A 21,135-nucleotide genomic window follows, 5' to 3' on the forward strand; every position below is an offset into this window, starting at 1 on the left:
CGGCACGCTTCCAACCCGTCTGATTGCTCGAATGTTTTTCAGAATTCCCCCATTGAGAACCGCGCGCGGAGCTGACAAACATCATTTGTGTTTGGTAATAGCAACAGATGTTGATGATGCTAGAAAACTACCAGTCCACTGCGTACAGCACTGAACTATAGTCAGAACAGGCGGGCCAGTGCAAATGTAAACGCCATAACGTCCCGTATAGCGCAGTTTTGCGACACGAAAAAGCACCATCACGCTTCGAGGGAAATATCTTTTGGTGCACTGTTTGTATTTCTTTCAGTTTGCTCTTAGCATATAGTAGCATGTAGTGTAACAGACTTATAGCATATTGTACGTACCGGTACCATATCCGTTATGTGACCTGTAGTTTTCCTAAGCGTCGTCTTTTAAGCTCGCAACTCCGCAAGTGAAGAAATCATAGATCCGAAAAATCAACTTCGCAACTTGTCCATGATTGCTGGAGTCAGCAAGAAGCACATATCACCGAAAATCGAGACACACTGGGATTTTCAGCAAACAAAAAAAAAAAAAAAATGCCATATTGCTTTCCCCTTCTGATATCCCCACAATAGGACTCGTAACATGCAAACATGTAGAGAAGCCGATTATTCCACGCGTGCACGCCTCTGATATTTGTTAGAATATTCAGAAGCCCAAGATGTGGCTAACTTATTTTTTTCTCTTCGCGTCTTACAACCGCGTGTGGCCGAAAAATATCGACGCAGCCATGTGGGTTCGGTGCGACGAGATCAGTCATGACCATCTTGCTTCGATGACATCGCTAAGGCATGCGCAGGGATATTCTGATCGGTTACTGCGTTATTGTTTATAGGCTGCCCGTGGTTGTCGGTAGCGGAGTGCGAAATGGGCACATGCCCCTCTTCCTCCCAAGCCCTTACTTCTGCTAGTGCTTCGGCACTTTCGTGCTTACACTTGTGACAAGAACCTTTCTGGGACGTTTATTTCGACTCAAAGGCAAAAAAAAAGGAAGAAAGGCTGTTGGGCATATACAGAGATCGTCCGCAGTTTAGGAACATCATTAGACAAATTTAGCATACCGTGATCCGCCACCGTGAACCTCTACCTCTCGTGGACGGGGCGTACAAGCTGATTGGTTCCAATGCGGCAGGTCTATGTGCCGATGATGATGATTTGAGGCTGCATCCTTTGTAACAGGTGGACACTAAATTGCGTCCCAGCCAAACAAGAAAGAAAAAAGAAAGAGAGAGAGAAAAAAAGGAAGAGTTAACGGTGGACGAGTGACAACCAGTATGTGGCGCCATCTATCGGCATCAAAGCGATCTGGGCATGCGCAGTGGAACGCGTGGTGGCGGATCGCAGATCACGGTGTGCTAAATCTCTCTATTACCAAGGCTTCTCATGCTTCCGCGCAAGACTTCCTGAACGGGGTACTCGGCATCGTATGCCCACTGGTGTGATTCCCGATCTTGAAAGATAACCAATCAACCCGCTTCCTCTCCTCTTTCCAAGTAAGTGTGTGAAAATTGTAAAACTGCTCTGATTAGACATATATAAAACTGACAGCGCTTTGAAAAATCAAAGCGCGCTGTGCAGGTTAAAAGAGGGAAAGGCTTTTAAAAACGTGCACAACCAGTCTTTATTGCCTTTGAAATATCCTACGAAAGTATAAGGAACAATGCATGCTGCCTTTGTTGCAATATCTGTTCAGTAGGCTTGTCCCGAAGTTCCTTTTCAGCAAGTTTGGTCGAGTTCAGAAAAATACGGCAGACGCGAGGAGATGGTCCATGTTTATTGCCGCATGCACTTGCATTCACTATATAGCACGTTTGCGAACAATGCGCTTTCACTCACAGCTGCGCGCAGGTAAAGGCAACAACACTTCTGCTGGAGATCGCAACTTCACTTCAGCCAAATAAAGACTGGTGATGCTTTCAGTAAAGTAGAATTTACGTGATGTATGCTCCCTTTGTGTCTGTTATGAGAGTTTACAAAAGTCTAGGCACGTGCATCCACGAATTCGAAACTTTAAGCATGTATATATATATATATATATATATATATATCTATATATAAGACAGCGATTTTTTTTTTTTTAAATTTCTACTCAACAGCAAGTGATCTGCGATATATATATATATATATATATATATATATATATATATATATATATATATATATATATATATATATATATATATATGGCTAACTTATTTTTTTCTCTTCGCGTCTTACAACCGCGTGTGGCCGAAAAATATCGACGCAGCCATGTGGGTTCGGTGCGACGAGATCAGTCATGACCATCTTGCTTCGATGACATCGCTAAGGCATGCGCAGGGATATTCTGATCGGTTACTGCGTTATTGTTTATATAGGCTGCCCGTGGTTGTCGGTAGCGGAGTGCGAAATGGGCACATGCCCCTCTTCCTCCCAAGCCCTTACTTCTGCTAGTGCTTCGGCACTTTCGTGCTTACACTTGTGACAAGAACCTTTCTGGGACGTTTATTTCGACTCCAAAGGCAAAAAAAAAAGGAAGAAAGGCTGTTGGGCATATACAGAGATCGTCCGCAGTTAGGAACATCATTAGACAAATTTAGCATACCGTGATCCGCCACCGTGAACCTCTACCTCTCGTGGACAAGTGATCTGCGATATATATATATATATATATATATATATATATATATATATATATATATATATATATATATATATATATATATATATATATATATATATATATATATATATATATATATATATATATATATATATATCGCAGATCACTTGCTGTTGAGTAGAAATTAAAAAAAAAATTCGCTGTCTTGTCTTTTTTATCTTGAACCAGTATAGTTGTTCTTATTATTATTTTTTGCGCCACGTAACCGAATGTGGCTATAGGGGCGCTGACGTATTTTGCGAGCACACTGTCTGACTGTGAAACAGCGCCGCCTATATCTAGACAGCCAGCTGTCGACTTCTTCGCACGCGATCCGCCATAAGCCGGCATTCATGCGTAGGCAAACCTCCACGCGTCCCACAAAAACTACATTGAAGTCCCCATAACAACCAAGATCCGTTCCCACAAACTCAAGAACGGCTCTTTGAAGTGCAGCTCAGAAAGTATAGTGCTTGTAAGGATTGCGAACTGGGAACTTCGTGTTCCAACCTTTCAACCGGTTTGTCTCTAAGCGTTTTGTGAGCAAATAAAACAATGTCGAACAAAATTAAAAGATAGCGCTAGGGTTAGAGGCTTTAGCGCATCAATCAGCTTGAGCTGGCTGGTATTTGTAGCGCAGACGCGGTCTTGCGTTAAAATTTCGGCTTGCATTTACAAGCGGCTGCGTGATCTTGCTTTAAGTTTAACAAGTAATCAGGCGACGTACAGCGCGAGAAGGTAGTACATGGCTGTTTGATACAGTCGATATCAGGCTGCATCGGAACCGCGCACGATGCCGTGGTTTCCAGTCATGTTCGCGGTCATATGTATAGGTATACACGCTATTTTCGGCTATGTTTCTTTTCATTTATTACGTGCCCGTCACGAAATGCGTGGCACCCCACTGTGCGTTCAGTGGCTCAGGGGTTCATACCAGACATTCGTTGCTGCACGGTCTGCGCATGCGCAAAAATGCAAGAACACTTGGGCGAACGGAGAAAGGCGCAATAAAACCCGTCGTTTTTGTTGCTCCGTTTTAAGTTTCATTCAGGGATTGAGGAGCGTGTTATTAAAGGTAGCCTGGACTATATTTCTTTTAACTAACTTAGAATGAGCTGATTCATAAGGCAGTATTGGTTTATTGGTGAAATCTACTGTACAATAGCGGGCCGCCGCCAGCTGTTGCGGGCTTCCAAATCCGCTAACGGCGGCATGTGATATGAACTAAACACTCACTAGTGAAGTCCAGCTTTCGCTGCATGCCTCCAACACCTTCCGTCGTCAGTGAAGCGCAATTATTGCATAAAAATATGCGAATTTGGAAATGTCTACTGGGCCGGCTCTGTCTACAGCACAGTCGATCTGGGTGATGCAGACAGGAGACGACGTGTGAGACGAACCATATCATAGAAATCCCAGTAGTCATTGCGAAAGCACGTGATTTCAGCTACAATGTTTTCGACTCAACTCGAGTTGCGAGGGTGTCACTCACGTACTTTTTCTTCCTCCACGAGTTTACTGCACGCGTTCAACGACACGACGAAACGGTGCTAGCATCTTCCAAGCTCTCGCGTACGCTCCCTTGGTTTAGTCACACCCCACTGCTGCTTTGAATCGGCTTTGAAAAGATGCGATGGACCCAGCCCAAAGTTGCCCAACTCAGAGTTGCAAACAGTGCACTTGTTTCGAAGGGCGAGAATTTGCTAGAAAATACGCTCTTCTTCTTCTTTTTTTTTTTTTTTTTGCATATATTTGGTACGTAAAACATTGAGTGCATTAGCTCGTGAAAGTATACTGACCTCAGCGGTCGCAAATCGTGTTTCTTTTTTTCTTTTTATTGCTCAGTCGGATTCGCGGGAAAGAAAATACCTTTCATATCTCAATGCATATATGGTGCTGTAAAATGCATCATGAGGAAAACAAAGTGACGTTGGCGACGACCGCCTTACATGGAAGTTCTGAAGTTTCGTTTTTATTATTTTTGCTGTCGCACCTTTCGTATAGCGGCATCATCAAGACCCTTTTAGACCTGCAGCTAGCGGGCACCCATGTACAGGCAATTAGCGGAGCCGTAACGCACAGCGTGCACGATAACGCGCCGGTAGATAAAGTACTCGAGATACACATGTCCTTTTATCTAGAAAAGTGTGCGCGGTTCGTCGTGTGCGTCCCATAAAAGCACGATAACAATCTTGGCTGTGCAGGGTGAAGTGAACAAGGATATTCTGGAAGGGAAACTATATAGTGCGGAAAAGTTTGTTCTTGTTTACATATATTCAGTGCAGATGCTTATGAAAGCGTGAATCTGAGACGAATGTCTGGGTCGGAATTAGTATCAAACATTTAAAAATAGCAATCCCCCCCCCCCCCCCCCCCCCCCCCCAAATATGTTCCCAAAATGAAATGATAACTCACCACGTTCGAGCTGCTTAGCGCTTGTTACATGCCTTCCAAAAGGCTGTGGTCATAGCGGTGAAAAACCAAGTAAACTGCTTTGTTTTTACTAACGTGCGATGTTTGTATATACTGCTCCTAGGTGAAAAAGATCTGCCTCGGGGTGAAGCCATTGAGTTTCCAAAGATCTGGAGTCGGTCATGGTTCGCATACAGTTTTCAAGGCAGGTGAGACGAGCAATGAAAGTGGATACCTAATTCATTTGGCAAGAGATGAGATGGGAAGGCACACCTTCCCCGTGCAGTCTCACTTTTTCTCAACACTACTCAGTGTCGCCAATGCTTGATTCAGAAGAATGGACATTTTTCCAGTAGAACATCTTTCTTGCGGCAGCAAGGCGAAGTACGACTGACGGGTCGGGATATAGAGAATTTGTGAAGAAATTGGTTCCTAGTATGGGTACAGTGGCTGGAATATGGGTGAGCCTTCTTTCCAAACAGTAGTCGCGTGCAGGGCTGGTTTGGCTAGCCAAAGCCGGTCGTGGGCTAGACTGTGCAGAGACGCGTTTTCTTTTTTTTTTTTTTTTTTTTTTCTTTTTTCGCGCCCCAAACGCGGAGGAGGAAGGGGAATTTGTCTCGCGGAGGCTAGACGACCGGGTGGGAGAGTGAAAAACATTTGCGAGGGAACGGAAGGAGGGAAACACGACAGAATCTGGTGATTGGGGTGTCTGTAACTGCGTTATTAGCTACTCTTTTCAAAAATATTTTGCGGCCTTGCGTTCTGGGGGCGAAGTCTCACAGTCACCGAGGAAGAAAATATTTTCGACCGGAGGGTGGACAGTGGGCCTTTGACACACTACAAAGGGAGGATCGACTTCCTGTGGCATGTAACCCCTAGGAAAAGACTCTGCACTAACCATTCTATACTACCCCACTGCAGTAACCCCCCCCCCCCCCTCATGATGACATCTTTTCTTCGTGTAAGTCACAACCCCACACTCTACAAGGCAGGGTCCTTTCCAAAAGTATCCAAAATTTCAGGCACGATGGCAAGCGCTTTCTTCAAACTTTGTTCAGCAAACTGAGGGTCTCCACTTACCTCTTCCTCGCTTTCTTCTACCGAGAAACGTTGCACGGGTCGTTGCGCCAACGATCACCGACAGGCTGTGTACTTTTTGGAACTGCATTCCTTGGCCCTAACCCTAACAGATAATGTGTTGCCGCGGGGTGAGCATGGTCCCCCCAACTCTACGACTTCGCATTGCTTGCTGTTGAGTAAACAGCAACGGAGCTCCCGCATGCAGAGGACCGACCGCGGAGTAAATCACTCCCACCCATGCTTTCCTCTACCGAAAATCTTTTCCCTGCAGGCATGAAAAATTTTGAGTTGAATGTAAACAGGATTTGCAAGACAAAGAAACCTCCTATGTGCTCACGTTCCTGCTAACCAGTTTCCTGCGGATGAACTCGGTCCGACTTTGCAGAGTTCATGTAGCCAAAAAAATCTTGGAGCGTTTTTCGCTTTATTTTTTGAGCGTTAGAGGAGTAAAAAACGCACAGATGCCTAGGGGTATCGGTGATATCGGTGATAAAATACTATGTTGATATGGCAGAGATATGTTTTACTTAATAAGCGTCAGAGAATACTGCGCGAGGGTTGTAAAGTCTTTTCGATAGGTTTAATGTCTTGGTAGGTTGGCAGATGTAAAGTTCAGCGCCCGGTGCAGGTTCCGAGGATGCACATTAGCGGCAGTCAACTGAGAGCCTCCTTCCAGTGCTCGTACCAAGCGCGGTCCTCTGCATCATCTGAGTATATTTCAACAGAATAGGCAGCAGCGTTTCAGCCACAGTTGTTATATACGTGCAGCTTACCAGGTACCGTCGATTTCGTTTCGGTATCTGGCCGCAGCTGACAATCAAAATTAACGCAGATGCCAAAATCGTACTCAAAAGCATTGTACGTAAATCAATCTTGGTTCCCACTGCTGAGATAATAATTTTTTTTTTCTCCACATATGACGACGTATACTCGCGGTATCGAAGTCGAGAATGAGTCCGTGATCGTCGCTAGGAAATGAATTGTCCTTTATCTAGTCTTATAGTGGTCCAATATTTAATAATAATAAAAAAAAAAACTATGTAACAGCGTTGAAGTTTGCTTTTTAATAGCTCTTGTTGACCAGTCAGCCATATTTGATTTTTCTAAATACGTGTTCTGATTATATATATATATATATATATATATATATATATATATATATATATATATATATATATATATATATATATATATATATATATATATATATATATATATATATATATATATAGCAGATCAATTAAGGGGAAATGAGGGTGCTCGTTATACTACATGAAGGAAAGAAGCCAACAGTCGGCGAGGCCAAGGAAAGCGTTTGGGATGGTCCTTTTATGTCTTTTTTTTAATGTTTGCTGAGATAATCACAGAAATTAGTAATGTAATCTGTTTAGGGGAAAGACAATTAAACGCAAAGTAGAAGAAAAAACAACGTGCCGATGGTGGGAACCGAACCCACGACCTCCGAATATCGCGTCCGGTGCTCTTCCAACTGAGCTACATCGGCCGCTGTCCCCCCTGCTACTTGCTTGGGTATTTGTGTTGTCTGTATACGAACCTTGAGAGTGTTATATATATATATATATATATATATATATATATATATATATATATATATATATATATATATATATATATATATATATATATATATATATATATATATATATATATATATATATATATATATATATATATATATATATATATATATATGTATTTCAGTGAAAGTCGAATTTGTCCGTCCGATTTCTTGAATTCGTCCAGGGAGACCCAACAGAGGCCTCCGATGAGCGCGTGCACGGAAGCCGCGACGGGCGTTGCTCAATGCGCAGCTGCTGCGCCACTGTTCATCGTCGCCAAAGGCTGTCGTGGCGCGAGCTGCGGCTCGATTGATTTACGCCTTTCTCATCCCCCCGCAACCGCGGCTTGCACGGGGGCCCTAATAGTTGTGCGTCCAATTATTTTGCTCTCTCTTCGTTTATTCTCCATCGGCCTTCCGCGTGTACCGAGCGCGGTATCGACGCGAGCCACCTGAAGCTGCTAGCTGCCACTCAGATTCACCGAAAACTCCGGCCCAACGTCGACAACGTGCGCACGGTATCCGAGGAGGGAGAGAACAGCGCATGCTGCACCGGGGCCGAATTTGTGTTTCGCAGCATTGCTATGCACTTATGATTTCTTATAGTTAACGTTTAGCATAGTTCTCGTATGCTTCTACAGGTCTCGTTGACCAAGAATAAAAGAAAAGCTGCAGGAACAGCGCTATCATTGTGCTAACTTAATGGCTGCTTCGACCGGTAGGGAAGTGGTAAAAGTCAACTCGCAGAGCTTTTCGGAACTCTCGGAATGGAGTGCGCTCCGTTGAGACTCAGATCGAGCGGGCTCCTTTTTGCCTTTTATTTGATTCACTGATTTGAATAAGTTTACGGGGACATAGGGTGCAATGATGGCAGTTTCTCAGGCACCTCTCACGTCCTCTTTGTGGGTATATAGTGACATCGGGAAAATCATCAATCGTTTCGCTCAACGCAGCTCAGCGCTGGCCGTTAAGATTATCAGGGCAGTGACTAAGGGCCCTAGAAGTGCATTTGGGGAGCTGTCATTACTTGTACGGGGCTAGAACAGTTTTCGCCGCAATATTTCCAAAGAGGAGCGACCTGCATGCCTAAGAGCGAGATGTGCTATATTCGGAAGTTATCCGCACGAGGGGAATATTTGGAGCAGCAATCGATGATGAGCTGAGCAGCCGTTGCACGTGGATGGAAACGAATGCGTGGAGTAGGTACTAGTTGGTACAACGAAAAAATCATTGTAGGTTATTTAAGTACCCGTTTACCTGTATGCATGTAGTGAGGTAACTGTTACTGGTATACAACTTTTGTATTGACTTATATCTTTTTGTTTTCACACAGCTGTACATATTTGGTCTCACGTTCGGCCCCCCTACACGAGATACTCTGGTAGTCAGTTTCTCTGCATAGCAAAAACCCCTTCACCATGGCGGCCAAACTTATTTTGGGGACAGGAGTTGGATGCAGTGCAGAATACTTCTGTGTCAAGCATGATGTTATGCACGAACCTGGCGCTATTGAAATAGAGGAGCAAGTAGGGGAGGGAGAGACGATATGAATGGCACTTGGGAGGAACTGGCTTCGCTGGTGGCCTCTTAATACCATAATTGCGGCAGCAACAACAGGCAGGGGCGTGCTGGAAATGGACGCGGCCATTATTGTCAAATTGACATCGCCTGCACTGCATCCAACTTCGGCCCTCAAAACAGGTTTGCCCGCCATGGTGAGGGGTTTTTTATTTGCAGAGAAGCTGATTTCCAGAGTTCTGCGAAGGGCCCATCGAAGGACGTTTGACGGGTCGGATTACCGAGAAATTGTGCAGAAATTCGTCCACAATAATGGGCTTGACCCATTCTCCAAACTGCAGCGCTAGCCTGGGCAGAGACACGTGAGTCATCTGTGGACGCACCAGAATCACCCTGCTAGGACCTTGACATTAACGTTACCCTTATAGGCCACTAAGGTACGTTCATACGGGTTGGTTTAAGCGGGGCTTTATATGGCTGAGGAAGAAGAAAAAGAAAAGAATGCTCGGTCACCTGCAGCTAATGCTTTCGCTCAGTATTTGGCTCAGCAGCGTTGACCCATTGTAATTTTTTTATCTCTTGTAGGCCGTCATTGCACCCGCCACCGCTTATGTGGTGGACAATGGCTGTTGCGGCACGAGTCTTTCTCGCCCTCTTCTATTTTTTCTTCTCTACTTTCTTCTGTCCGCACGAGGCAGCGGAGGTGGCTCAGCTACAGAGCCAGTAGCAGGCCCGTGCATTTTATTTTCCTTCCTACAGCCACAACATCGCGATCGAGGAGGCTCCGCGCATGCGCTGCAGAGCTACTAGAAAAAGGTCCAATTCCTTCCACAGTGTCAGACTAATCGAGTACATAAAGAAAAACAAAAACAAAAAACCTTCCCGGCCAGTAGAACATAAAAGAGAGACAGATTGGTGGCTTGTTGGGCGAGTTGGTTGAACATTATTTTAAAACAGCGATAGAACACGGGCAGTGTGTGTTTGTCTCTTTCTGTCTATCCGTGTTGTAGCGCTCTTTTAAAATAAAAGAATAAATGCGTCACTTTGCGTACAAGACGCGTCACGTGGATGCACATTCACGAACAGCCATTTTCAAGAGTTGAGAGAAGCCTGTCCGATCACTGCCTCGTCCTCTGCGCCCGCGTCCGCCGACGATCGAGGAGCCAGGCGAACGAGCGAAGGAAAGGGAGGCAGAGGGGGGGAGGTGTACTGCTCGGTGAGTGACGTTCCGGTGATTACGCGTCAGCGGAGACTGCAGATGGGACCAGCGTGCGTTTGTCAACATGAGATGACACGCAAGACGTCGAGCTTCCCCGGAGGAGCTGCGACAGCGATTCCGATCGTGCGCACGCTGCTGCTGCCGCTGCATTCAGGGGAACGCAAATTGGGCCCGAGCTTTCTGCGAATAACACCGAGCGATGTGATCCCCCCTCTCTCTCGCCATCCTTGTCTCTCTCCCTCGCAAGCAACAGAGATGCGCGCGACTAGCCGTATAATGTGACTGGCAAAAATAATCGCATACTTGAGAGCAACCAGTTTTAAGTTCGTTCGCCGGCCGGCTCCATTTCGGAAGCATTCGCTATTGAACTCCGAAAGACAGACGTGCGACGATGATACGCGATGATGAAGACAAGAAGCTCTCCAAATGAACACGCTAATTAAAACACGGCGGAACTTCACTTGGCGCCATCCTCTGTCAGTCAGGCTTTGGCGGCATTTTGCGATTTGAGCGCGCGTCTTTCCGGGTGATTATACCGACTGTGGTTTTTGTCTGCTTTAATTTTCGAAACGCCAGTATTCCTGCTGCATGTTTGGTGCAGGTTCAAGGTTGCTTGAGTTGCCCTGGAGTGCGAAGCGATGTACCTCTCAATTTCGATGGAGGCTCTTGAGCAGTATAGCTTGTGCATGCAACAACCCCCCCCCCCCCCCCCCTCCCAAACCTTCCACCCTTCTGCAATGGATCGATCGAGCATTTCAGTTGAGAAATACGCGCAAACAATCGCGGGTGTTTCTTACTATACCTCAGTATAGTTTTGTGCTCAGGACACGGAGGACGAAAAACAACAACAAAAGATGAAACAGAGCCCCGCCGGGGTGGTGCAGTGGTAAGACGCCCGACTATAGACTGTGCCGGAGTTCCCGGGTTCGAACCCGACTGCGGCGGCTGCGTTTCGATGGAGGCGAAACGAAGAGGCGTCGTGTGCTGTGCGATGTCAGCGCACGTTAAAGATCCCCAGGTGGTCGAAATTACTCCGTAGCCCTCCACTACGGCTCCTCTTTCTCTCTTTCCACTTTCATTCCCACCCTCCTCCCTTCCCTTACGGCGCGGTTCGGGTGTCCACAGAGCAAGTGTGACAGTTACTGCGCCTTTCCCTTCCTGTGAACCAATTTATTTATTTATTTATTAAAGATGAAACAGAAACAAAGTAGACAGCGTTAAGCCCACTTTTTACAAGCAAAGGTGGCGCACTCGGGAAAGAAAGAAGACACCTTTTCCGCAGCGGACACAAAAGGTATGTGATGAAACAAGCGCTTTTTTTTTCCTCCGGCGATGCTTTTTCCTTCATCTTGACTCATGCATCCAGTGACCAATTCCGTCATCATGCATGGGGTACAATTGGTCAGTGTGGCACCGCAAACTCAAGTGAAACCTGTCCAGCACAGGCCGAATTACAATACAGGTACATCACTAACATGCTGAATTCCTTCTGCAGTGTTTAAAATTTTCACTGCTAGCGAAATATGATCCAGGCATGTATTGTGTTCCGATACGATTCTTTTGCCATTTGGAAGTTTCAGACTTCGTTCGGTTGGAGAATGTGCTTGCCTCTTCCGTCGGTGCGTATTATTATGGTGCAAACTTTTCCGCAATGGAAACCACGTGGCGACAAAAGTTCTGATCAGTATTAGAAGTCCAGCGTGGTTGCTGCCACCTTCAACGCACCAATCTGGCTCCACGCTACTCGGTACACTCGGGTTATGGAATACCCAGAGTGGATATGCGTCGAATTCTTTAACATAGGAAAGGTATTTTTCAGCGTTCTCGAATGTGCTGTCCCCCTGTTACCATATAATAAGTGAACACTGAAACACTTTCGCACATTACGTGTTTAATATGCCAGATCTATCGTTACAGTTTGGTGTTTCCGAAAGGTGTATTGCAGGCAAGCAGACATAAAACAGGCGAGCAAAAGTGTTCAAGTTCATCCTTTCCGACTGGACTCACCTAGCCGTATACCTTGTGGGCCTCGTTTGCATGGCTGTCTCGAGTTAGGGATTACAAGTGATTCTTATTTCCCCTTTTCGGCCTTGTACAGCCGGTTTATTTTTCTCCACTGTTATCAATATTTTTTCACAAAAATGATTTTCTTGCCCCAGCAGCATTGCATTCGCCTCCATATATGTAGCGTAAAGCATACGGAAAAAGTCACGGTGATTTTCTATAGTTTATAAAACCTACTGCAGCTCTCGTCTTCGGGGTATAGCCTATTGTCTTCTCCCTAACACATATTTATTTTGTCAGTGCATTCATCTCCAGCTTGAAGTCAGAATCTTCCTGCAACGCAGTGAAGCCTGTTTTCCTTCATTCGAAGGACCTCCAAGCGATTGAGCAGTTCCCAGGAACAAGCAATGTCAACCGGTGATCTTCAAGCGCCTGGTGACATTGCCATCTCTAGTTTATATACTAGACTAAACAGCACTTGCAAATTCATTTGATTTGTGTACCCATTTATGGATTGCTATCGTAATATGCATACTGATCTGCAACTCAAGTGTTACCCCCTTAGGCATTGTGGAAACAGTATATTCAGCTAGTAAATCTCACTATTAAGTAGCCATATACCGGTATATCATATGGGAAAGCTAACCTGCGTATATAGCAAACGCTAAGCGTTGTTCTACCCCTTCTTGAGGGTCTGGAAACACGCGATTTTCTTTCTGTTTCTTCGAGCAATTTCACCCACCGCTAACGATTACTTTAACTGTACTTGCTGTGCCTTTAAAACGTTTCGTACTTCCAACATAAAATTCTGCTACACGACATATATAGTCGACATCACAAACAATAAAACAGCGCAATCTATACCTATTGAAGACTTAAAAAAAAATAGCATCATACAAATGTAATATCTGCGCAAACGAAGACCTTGCATGATAAAAAAAAAAAAAATCAAGAAAGGGCACTCAATCGGTGTCGCATAAAAATGAAAATGTAAAAATCAGAGCAAAAGTACAAAAATAAACGCATACGTGCCATGATTACAATTGTGACCGGCCGCCCGCATCGAACAAGGCAGCTTAAAAGCCTGCAAGCGAATGTGTATATATTTAAAAACAGATGCAAAACTTATCTGCTTCAAAACTGGTCAACATGCAGCTAAAACTCTCGCTAACGAGTACATTATGTCTGATTACATCGTGGATGGTAAGCACACTCCAGATGCACATCCGGACGAATGGATAAACCCTAACAATAAAAAAAAATGTGTGCGAGGAAATCATTCCGACATGTTTAACGTGTGTTTTCTTCTACAGCGGACCTGCTTCTGAGCTCCCATTATTCAGCTGGGAGCCGTATGAGTTTTTTCTGCCTGCGCAGTGAAGTTGAATCGCTACAGAACATGGAACGAACGGATCAAAAATAGCTTGTGTGAAGACAATAAACTCCTGTATATTGAGGTTGAAAAGTTTATTCACACCGTGTTGTCTCCGTGCGGCTCCTCTGAGTCCATGCATCGCTCTCGCGGCTTGGCACGCTCTCGTCTACACTCGCCCCGTAGCTGTTTTTTAGTCGATGGTTGTCGCTGTGTTTTTGTGCTGCTAGAATTTCGGCCCGGTCAGGTCTGTCTCGCGGTTTTGACGGTGTGTTCTTTTAATTCGTGCAGTTGTGCTGCTTTGCTCCTTTGTTGTTTGTTGAGTGCTGTTCTGACAGTTTGGTCGTTTGCTTTTCGCCGTGCACGCGTTCACAACTCTGAATACAGGATTGGCGCGGCGTGGACATGCCGCGCGTATAAGAACGTGCAAATGTCCTTCAGATCCGGATTCTGTTTAAACGATGACGAACGTTCATTTCTCACTCACTGGTGCAGGTAATGGCCCACCCAGTTTTGTAACGCTATATATACCAGGTTTTCCCGTAAACTAGCTAAGTGAACCGCTTTGTTCAAGTAATGCTTTGTCGAGACTCAAATTTACAGACCTGTCATTATATGACAATCAGACAATGGTTTAGATTTAGATTAATATGGGTTTTACACCCCAAAGTGACTCGCGATATGTGAGGCGGAGTATATGGTGGAGGGCGCGTGCGAGATCATTTAGATCACCCCGGGTTCTATAACGTGCACTGACATCGCGTACTGGACTAGCGCGTTGCGTTTCGCCTCCATAAAAGCGCGACCGCGACCGAACCCGGGTCGCCCGGCTCAGTACTCGAGCGCCCAGCCATTGAGCCACTACGTACGGTGATGTATTGGGAGGCTTCCTGAACAGTTGCCCGCATGTGAATACCAGCCACAAAGGAAAGAGAAATCAGTCGCAAACTAATATGTCAGTTCATGACCTTAAAACAGAATGCTCCAGCCGCTTGCACCGGCGTCCCAAATTTTCTTCATTGCAAACCACAAAGCGTATGAAAGAAGCTCAGCGACAACTCAACCCCTGTAATTCTGCATTGACAGCTACGGCAGCGAATACTGTTCTGTGTCAAAGTAATGTGAAAGTAAAAGCAGCAAAGAAAAGGAACGAAACGCGCTTCATCGAAATTCATTACCGCTTTCTGTTTCTGTTTCTTTTTAATTTCTAATTTTTTCTTCTCAGCCAGCCAGCTCGTTGTAAACAAACTAGGCAGCAGAGATCAACTTCGCACGACCCTCGTGCTCTCTGCTTCTCCGCTATGGGCGCCCATAAATTTCGTTTCTAGCGCCAATTTTTTTCTCAATGGCAAACGCGAGGCAGAACTCATAAAGCTCATGGCAGGTTTCCTCGTTTAATTGGTCGTTTAGAGCGCGGCCCATATGGTTTGTGCCTCGGAGCAGCGAGCTATTAACGATCCCTGCATGCCGACTCCGAACATCACGTGCACTTGAGAGCGATGCGCGTCTTTCCCTCGCGTTTAGATTCGGCGAAGCAAGTGGCGCCTGACGGAAGAACAACAAAAAAAAGATTGGCGAAGCTTTTTCGAATCTTCTGGGCTGAATTTATTGCACGAGCTGATACCTCTATATATGTGGCTGTTAAGTGCATTTAGAAAATACGGACAATAGCTACTTCCCTTTTACACTGGCAGTCTTTGACGCAGTGGAACATGGGAAAGCGTGTGTGAAATGCGTTCATCAAAATCGGTATTCTGTACGTGAGGAATGGGCTATCCCGCACAATCAAAGAGAAAGGAGCAGTAAGAAAGGAAAAGGATCAAACAAGGTGCCTGTCTATTTTGTTACTCAATTTGAGGTTATGACCCACATGAGTTGCAAGTACAGTTGTTTCTCGATCACCGGTAGATACCTCAACCAAAAACGTTGTGCAAAATGTCCGAGAGAAAAATATATTGAACAAACGTTTCATTTCTAGAAACTGCTGAAACCCAGGACAGCGGCGCAATGTAAACAAGCACGTAGAGAGAAATATATTACTGTTGGATAGACATATATCTATCTGTTTGAGATGGAAGAGGTGTGGGAGTGTGATGTATACTTGGGGGTAGAGGAGGAAGTTGTGGCTGAGTGTGAAAGAGAAAGTTCGGATTCCGTTTTATATTACAGTTGGTAATGTGCGCCTGTGTTGTATTTCTCTATACGTGTTTGTCTACGTTGCGCCGAAGTTATGGGTACTATGCACCAACTCACCCCACAAGCTGTTATTCTGAGAAACTGCGCTGGAATCGGTGAATTTTCAGTTGTCATTGAATGCATACAAAGTTGGTGACTCATTACTGAATCTGAATCATATGGAATGACAGTGCTTGTCCGTTCACTCTGTTGCCCTTTGGAAACGGGAGCTCAGTCTTCGTGTTCCTCTTCCTCTCCTTTTTTTAAGGAGAACACCTTTATAGGCTCATGGAACGAACTTCTGTGCGCGAGATCTGTCAACGCCTTCTATTACGAAGCGTTGGATCTGTGCGCGAGATTCCGCGAGATATGTTCTTTTTGTCTATCGTTCCTGCCATCTGCAATCCCACAGTTGATTGCGAGCCAACGCCACGCGACAGGAGCGATGCTGTGACGTCCAAACTCACACTTGTCGGAGAAAGTGTGAAAGATACTGCGCCTTTCCTTTCCTGTAAACCAATTATAATTATATGCAGCACTGCAACGAACGCCGATAAGAGGCAAACGATGATAGGCAAATGATAGCAGCAAAAGCGTCCATTCTCCTTCGCCATTTTCTTGCATGCTTGTATCCTCTCTCCTCCGTAGCTTGAGCTGACCTGCACAGTGCGGTATTCTACCGAGATTACATCGAAGGTTTGTGAGCGCTCACGGCTTGCCCCATAATATTGCTTTGCATGAAATAAAGAAACTTTGTAGATCGTATGGATAATACTTTGGAAATTTATACGAATTTTGTGCAAGCTCTCGGAAATCCATTTGTTGTTTTTTCATTTTTTTTTGTCGAACATGTAGCACAAAGTACTCGCTCTCCGAAGTCGCTTCCTATTTGAATATGAGAACAATGATATCAGTAAAACGGTTAAAGGAATGCGGGAAATAATTGGGAACCATGGGAACCATGCTCCGCAGAGGAAAGCTAGACTGTGAAATGGCTAACAGAACGAGCTGAGAACTGAACTATTGGAAAAAGCATGAAAGGGGGTAGTGATGTTGTCGAAGAATTTGGAGGAAGGGTCAGGGCCAGGAAACCACAGACAGAGCTCTGCCCATGAGAGAGAGAAGAGAGAGAAGAGAGGGAGGGGGGGGGGGGGGGGGCACCATTAGCGGAACTCGCGTTTCGTGCATCCGTTGGCTCGCGCGGAAAGCACAGAACTCGCGAAGAATAAAGCAGGCAGCTCCGTCGCCTCCCCCCGTACTGTTCTTCGCTCGGACATTGCGTGCTCCGTCTGTGGCGTGCGTGCGTGCAGCGCCGATCCTCGTCGTAGCCGCCCGCGAAGCGAAGAGGGAAGGAAAGTGCGGGTGAGGAGGCGGGATTAGGAACGGGTCGTTCCGTTGCTCATCTTCGTCCGAGGGTGAATGCTGCAGGCCGTCGGTATTCCGCTTCAACGTCGGCGACGCCACGGCGGAGGGCATCGCCGGATGGCGCTAGAGCTGCCGCTGTTCTCTGGGCGCCTGCTTTTCTGCGTCACGAAGCGCCGGCGTGCGCCGCCGGCTAGGCTGCCCCGGCGGTCGGAGCGACTCCGAGCGACGTTTGTGTGTGGGTGTGTGCGTGCAGGTATATATATATATATATATATATATATATATATATATATATATATATATATATATATATATATATATATATATCAAATACTGCCTGCATGCGTTAATTGCCCGGAAAGTAATTTAAACTTTTATATTCCGAAACCATTTGTTGGCACCTAAAATTTCGTGTTTTGCGCGCGCATCATTATATGTCCGTGTACTCCAGGCGGCAATTAATTACTGTACGTGTGCGTCAGTAAGGTCGGTGTATGCTGATAAATAGGACGAGGAATTCGGAGGAGAGGAAGGGCAGCAGTAACTTCTTCAGTATTCGTGGAGACAAACCGCGCTATGTGGGTTGAGTTGAACGTGTTGAGAAGTGGAACATCATGAAGGCATTTTTTTTTTCGAAACGTTTGCCAGAAGGCATACGTTGAGAGAGAGGGAATGGAATGCAGGAGATAGAAAGTTAAAAGAAGGAGTGAAGTCCAGTTGCGCTTAGTTGTCATGAAGGCATATCGCACGCCTATACCCATGGGGGCGTGAGTGGAGGCCAAGCCTCGTCTGCTCGGAGTATGGCTTCACAAATTCCTGTGACCACCTGTGGTTACTGGGCCTTCGACGAAATGTTGTTGTTGTGGCTGTAGGAAGAGGGAAAGGAAAATGCACGGGCCTGCTACTGGCTCTGTAGCTGAGCCACGTCCGCTGCCTCGTGCGGACAGAAGAGAGAAAGTAGAGAAGAAAAAGAAGAGGGAGAGAAAGACGCGCGCCACAACAACAGCCGTCGTCCACCACCGAAGCAGTGGCGGATGCAATGACTGCCTACAACAGATAAAATTCGGTGGCTGGCTGGCCACCGCCGCAAGCGGCGTTGACCTACCGTCCCAGCCCCGTAGGGCCAGAAACTGCCACCCTTCACCACCTCCCCGTCCTTCACCACTGAACTCAGCCGCGGTGGGGTCATAATATGTGACGGCTGTATCCCAACTTTATACGACTTCTCTTGGCCTCCGTCACTGACTAAAAGCCGTGGCACATCCTCCGTTAATGATGAGTGTCGACGTCGCCTAAGGCAGTTGCAATTATTTGTCAAAATAAGCGTAGAATAATATTGCTGTAGAATTTCGTATTATTATCCCACTTTACGTTTTTATTCAGTCCTGCATGGTGCTCAATGTTTCTTCTTCGAATGCCACTGACCTATTGGCGCGTGTCTGCGTTTCGCTGTTACGCTGACATGCGCGGACAGATCGATCGTCTTGTTCAGCACTGACGTGGAATGGCAGGTGGAAGAGGCGAATGGCGAAGGGAAGAAATAAAAGAGGTCGCCGACGAGAAGCTAGCGTCGCCTTTAGCCGCGGCGCGTTCGTCCAGCGTAGTTTCGAAGTTGCCCCGGTTTGTTTTTGAAACTCCCCAACGCTCTCTGGTTGCGATTTCTTACTTGTGTGTTTTTATTTCTTTCGTTTTGTGGAATGTGATCTCGTTGCTGCAGTTGGCCGGTCGATACAGCACAGAAGTCATTCAACTTTTCCCGTTCCCAATTTCTCGCCATTTTCCGCTTAAACCGCCGCCGCACTATCTCAGCGAAAGCCGCCAACAAGGGCGAAAAGTGATACGCCATAACCCCTGTACCCTCTGCTCGCAAGAGCCTTTAGGACGTCCGTCTGTGGTCTGTGAAGGGGTGTAGGCCTATACAGAGTGAGCTCGTTGTTTGCCCGTTCAGAATACGCTTCATTTCGGATAACCGCTAAGCGCGGATTTTTAAACCACAAGATCTTAGTCGTGCATGTTACAGCTGAGGGCGTATTTTGAAACCGCAACAACTTAGGCGTGCATACAAAGCTCCGAATATATATATAGTGTATGTTACAGCTACAAGGAGAACTAAATAGTGTGTTAATTACAGCTCTCATTATATATATATATATATATATATATATATATATATATATATATATATATATATATATATATATATATATATATATATATATATATATATATATAGTGTATGTTACAGCTACAAGCAGAACTAAATAGTGTCAGTTAATTACAGCTCTCATTAGATCTCAATAGTGGATCTTGCTGCTCCAAATATAGCTTAGTGTAAGTTATAGTTCCGAATAGAGATAAATACCGCATGTTACAGATCTGAATTCAACTTAAATGTAGCAGCTCTGAACGGAACTATGGAAATAGCGTTACCATATGACATCAATTAATCTATATGTTTCATGCACCCTCTGTACGTAAAGCATAAGTGTGACACATATTTTTATTACTTTCACAGCAATCCTGCTCCCTGCTTTGCCAATGGCGTTGCTATACAGAAGTCCCACACACTTGACTCTACGCACTCGAACTGCATAGTGGGAAGACGCTGGCGTCACTTACGAGCAGACGAAGCTACACCTTATCCCGCGCGCTCACTGGCGTTGATTGCGGTTTACTTTTTAGGTCTCAAAAAGCCATACGAAGGTCGGCGTGCAGCGACGGATGTCACAGACGTGTCACAGATGCGTGACAAAGTCTGCCTTTATAAGGTTCTAGCGAAATTTGTGGATGGCAGTATCTTCACTTACCTACGAATAAAAAAGAGAAAGAATAGGAAGACTTCAAGCTTCTTCTGCGGCCCAGCCGAAAAAAGGCAGTCTCGCTTTTTGTCAGACTTGATGGGAACAGGAGAGGGGTGAGGAGGGGTAAATGAGTACCATCGACGTCATTACATGGTATTTGGATTCTCATATTATTAGCGTATTATCAGCACCGCAAGGTTCAACACGACTGAACTTGGTCTGTAGCGTCTGCTTGCTGACATACGAGATGCTGGATGTCTCGCAGCACGCTTTCCATTAAAGAAAACATTCATGTAAATGCACGGAGTCGCGCTAATGTTGTTGCAAACTCGAGTGCATGCAGCGTCTAGGCTCCACCATTAACAAATAAAGCGAAGGCTGAGAAGATTTATTTTGGCTGGAGAGAGTGGGAGAAAATACTCGAAATGAACCCAATGTCTCCTGAGTACATTTGTATGTTAGACAGCAGGACACGCCTAACTTGCACACGATGAGTATTCCAAGCGTTATTGAGTACACGTATAACAAAGGCAGTGCTGCCTTCTCCCCGCGTTGCACGTGCCGTCATGTTGTGTCACATCACGTCACATTAATTTGTTACATTGAGTATTGCTCTTGTTTTCTAGGGGTCTAGTGGCAGGTGTCAACACTGGGGAGGCGGTCAACGACCAGAAGGAAATGAAGGAATAATGGACTCGAGTGGTCATCCCTTCTGCCTCATCGCTTTGTGCTTCTTTCAAGTCAACCTTGATTATTTTGCTGCCTACCATGTTTACCTTCGAAGTAGCTATTTTTGGCTTGAAAGTTTTTGAGCGGATGGATGGAGCGGTCATATAGTCAAGGAGCCCTCAGGCTGTTCTTCCAGGCTTTCGCTGGACAGCGCTGCCTTCCACTGCTCCTGTATTTTTTTAGCTGCCTAGAAGAAAGGTGCCTATAGCTCTTTCCTTTTTTATTGCAGCCCCC

Source organism: Amblyomma maculatum, chromosome 2 (assembly GCF_055883805.1).
Source record: "Amblyomma maculatum isolate TAMU_Amacu chromosome 2, ASM5588380v1, whole genome shotgun sequence".
NCBI classification, from domain to species: domain Eukaryota; kingdom Metazoa; phylum Arthropoda; class Arachnida; order Ixodida; family Ixodidae; genus Amblyomma; species Amblyomma maculatum.